The sequence below is a fragment of the Saccostrea cucullata genome, unplaced genomic scaffold, assembly GCF_032062105.1.
Source record: "Saccostrea cucullata isolate Sc308-1 unplaced genomic scaffold, CSIRO_AGI_Scuc_v1 ctg21372, whole genome shotgun sequence".
In the NCBI taxonomy this organism is placed as follows: Eukaryota; Metazoa; Mollusca; class Bivalvia; order Ostreida; family Ostreidae; genus Saccostrea; species Saccostrea cuccullata.
The window spans coordinates 2,795-6,868 of NW_026936024.1; the positions used below are offsets into that span (position 1 = coordinate 2,795).

The 4,074-nt window shown below is 32.3% G+C and overlaps 1 long non-coding RNA gene across 1 annotated transcript; it reads left to right on the forward strand.

Moving 5' to 3' along the window:
• Positions 1-2,703: 2,703 nt before the first annotated feature.
• LOC134244620 (uncharacterized) lies at positions 2,704-3,606 on the forward strand. The gene is made up of 3 exons (XR_009987256.1): positions 2,704-2,742; positions 2,894-3,128; positions 3,528-3,606. It is a non-coding gene; the product is annotated as an uncharacterized LOC134244620 (long non-coding RNA).
• Positions 3,607-4,074: the final 468 nt, after the last annotated feature.

Below are 4,074 nucleotides of genomic sequence, written 5' to 3' on the forward strand. Positions count from 1 at the left end.
GATGAATACAACCAGGCTAACGATGATACTAAACGGAGCTACGCAACAGGAAGTTGCATCTGTATTTGGAATAAATCAGTGGGCTTTGCAACCGTTAAACTAACGTCTGAAGACCATTATCTGGCCATCTGCAGGTAACCACAACCAGGCAGGACCGTCAGACACCCCCCCCCTTCAGCACATCATGCTATTCAGAACTTGCTGTAAAAACTGCTGCTACAATTGCTGGATGAAGAAAATCAGCATAAAAGTACATAAATTGTTCGCAAGAGACTGAAAAGAGATGGTATTCCTCCACGATAGCCGTACATTGGACACCCACTAGATTGAGACGTCGCACAGTACATATTGTTATGCCCCTTGAATTTTGAAACCTTTTGACTTTTCAATTTGCAACATAGGACATGTTTGATTTTTATCACAACACACTCTAAAATCGCTTAAATAAAATACGGTTTAAACTGAAAACTTAGATTTTCAACAGTATGACATTTAACTCTGGACACGACATAGTCCAGACTTTTTACTACCATTTCTAATTATGATATCAAAATTATTTTATATCACTTGGTGGGATTTCTTAGCAGTATTTCAGGGTCTCATGTTGAACTCACAAACATCTCCACTTCTAAAGATATGAAGTCCTAAAACTCGGAATCCCATGGGAGAATGATGGGATTTTCTGTCCCACCAACAATCCCACCATTCTCCCATGGGAGAAAAATGTCAGATGGGATATTTTCTCCTGTGGGATCTTTCCTCCCACCAATTTGTTCAAATGGGATAAATCCCAAGGAAATTGACAATCAAACAATATCTCCCATTTATTGTGAAACATGGAATATATCCCACGAATTATAACAATTACAAATATCTTGTCATGATATATAGAAAATATACCTACTATAACAATATATTTGTGAAAATAATTCATTGTCAATATCCGTGGGGTTAATCCCATTTGAACAAATTTGTGGGAGAAAAAAATCCCACAGGAGAAATTATATGACATTTTTTCTCCCATGGGAGAATGGTGGGATTGTTGGTGGGACAGAAAATCCCACCATTCTCCCATGGAATTCCGAATTTTAGGACTTCATATCTTTAGAAGTGGAGATGTTTGTGAGTTCAACATGAGACCCTGGAATACTGCTAAGAAATCCCACCAAGTGATATAAAAATATTTTTGATATCATAATTAGAAATGGTAGTAAAAAGTTTGGACTATGTCGTGTCCAGAGTTAAATGTCGTACTGTTTTTCATATTATTCTGAATATGCGTTTCTTTTTTTGTTGAGTATATATTTAGGTGTAAGAGATTTTAAAAACCATATTTTTCTTTCCTCAGAACAATTGTACAACTTTAAGTTGAAATGGTAAATCGCGTTTGAAAACTAGTAGGGACTTTTTTTTTAGGCGGAATTGTGGCGATGAAAATATCTTCTTTTCTGCTTCTCAAAATTATTATAGAACTACGAATTATATTAAGTTATAGTTTTTACACAATCAAAGACTTGATGAAGTTTTAAATGTAATTTTAATTAATAGAGTAAGTACTACACTTCCTTAATACCCGGTATATCAAATAAATATGATTTTTTCAAATAAACTAGAATTATGTTAGCTTTTGTAAGATTCCAATCTGAGCACAGATTTGACCCAAAAATCCGTAAAAAGTATTTTTTCTCTCTTAGTAAACGACCAGAGCATTTTGTATTTGAATCATTTTGTATCTATATGTGACAACTTTACGATATGTCAAAATGAGAAAAATTTATAGGATTAAACGTTCTTTTTTTCCAGAATTTATCGATGTGTAAACTCTGCCTTTTTCCTCACAAACTAAATGAAAGTGTAAAGTTTGTGAGTAAAAAGGTGGAGTTTAACACGTCGTTAAATTCTGATTAAAAGAACGTTTAATTCTTATAATTCCAATTACGAATTTTTAAAATTATTAAAATTATTTCTCATTGAGGCCGCCATACAATCCGTTATTTTGTACGGCGTAGGAATACTTTATGTCGCAAAGAAACGTATAAAAGATGAATATCGATAAAATCCATCTCAAATTGTCAAAACAATCAATCAATAAACTTATAAAAACTCATTGAATGTTGTTTAAGTCAACAAATATCGTAAATACGAGCAGAGAGCTACAGATCCAATCATTCTAAAATCCTCGTTTTTAAGCCGCCAATTTTGTTAGCTCACTTTGGGCATTGATTCTTGCATTATATACTTTCCTGAAGTTTAAAAATGTATTAAATAATTAATCAAACATTTAATTCTACTTCCTGATATTAACTTACCTTTCAACCCAATGCCAACAAAAGGTCGTTTGTGGTCAAGGACGTCGAAATGAGACTCTTTTAAAACGACATTTAAAAACTATCCAGAGAAAGCATAAAATTCAAGAAATAATACCTAAATTATCGACAAAAAATGGACATGTTTTCCAGGGGTCTGTAACTCATTGCAAGAAACTCTGGAATAATTGTATAAGTTACTTCAATAAGGTTTCAACTTTCAGTAGATAAAATGCATGTACAATTTGACGACTTCGCATAAGTATTAAGTTTTATTTTAATTTCTCTTTTTCGTGTAACACTGTATGGTTGAGAACAGATGTTCATCAAACCTACACCATTTGATACACAATAAAATTATATAGTTTGTATTATATACACTTGTTCATTGACAAAATTTATTTTTTCGATACGAACGGAACTACCCATAGCAAAGGTATTCTCTAAGAAAAATAGACTCCAAAACATTTCCTTTCAAATTCTTAACTAATTTTCTAAGTAAAGAATCTTGTATGTTTCTGTATGAATATTAGATAATATGTTGATTTGAATATCATTTTTATGTCGTTTTCCCACATTTTTATTAGATAATGGCGGTACGTGTATATCTTGTCCTGGTTTTTATTCTTCACACGACGCATGGAGAACAGACACAGACCGGAATCTGTAAAGATGTTTTACAAGGTTACCTGACAGGGAAACTTTCGTATCAGGTAGAGACCTTAAAACAGGAATTCAAAAGCTTCAAAGACGTCATCAACGTCATTGAGGAATCGATGAAAAAGTTCAAGGACGCAGTTAATGCTAGCATACAGGAAGGAGGTATGATTCTAATTAGTGTGTTCCCATTTCGCCTTAACTGTGAAATTCAGGTAAGAAAAAGTCAAAAAGTACTAAGGCGAGATGGGAATTTTGATATTTGTAAATATTATTATAATTTAAATTTTAAAAATTTAATAAGATTGAATTTAACAGTTAATTGGAATTTATGAATACAGTGAATGAAATAATACAGTCATATAATACGAAGTATTTAAAAAAAATGAATTCAATCTTCATCACCTTACTTCACCAGAGAGCTCACTAAGGCGAAATGGGAATGTTAAATTTTACAGTTAAGGTGAGATGGGAACAAACCCTCTAATGTACATGAATAGTGCCTATGAATTATTATTAATTTATTATTATTTTATTCCATGTATTAAAAAAATGTTTTGGTAGGTACTGGAAAAAGAGACATTATATATACAAGATGGGGAAAGAAAACGTGTCCTTCAAACGCAAAATTAGTCTATTCAGGTAAATAAATTCTACATTTTTTGAAGTTGATTAAAAAATTTCTGCTGTTTACTTTTTGTTTGCCAATATACATAATTATTATAATTTAGCAGTGTAGGATAAAGAGAAAAAATATAAAGAAATAAATAAACAAATAGATAGGTACAGACAGACAGAAAGAAATCCATTTTTAATAAATGAAATTACGTTTGAGAAAATTTAATAGGATTCGTCGGAGGATCGAATCCTGGTTATTTAGGATCAGCTGTAGAACCTCTTTGTTTACCACGGGACCCAGAGTGGGGGCTGTACAAGGATGGATTTGAAGGAGATAAAGCTTACGTATTCGGAGCAGAGTACGAATCATACACCTTTACAAGTCACTTTACTTCCCTACATAATCATGATGTACCGTGTGCCGTGTGCCTTGTTCAAAATAGATCTGTAGTAAAAATGTTTCCAGGTGAGAAAATATCGTTAATACAAGTTA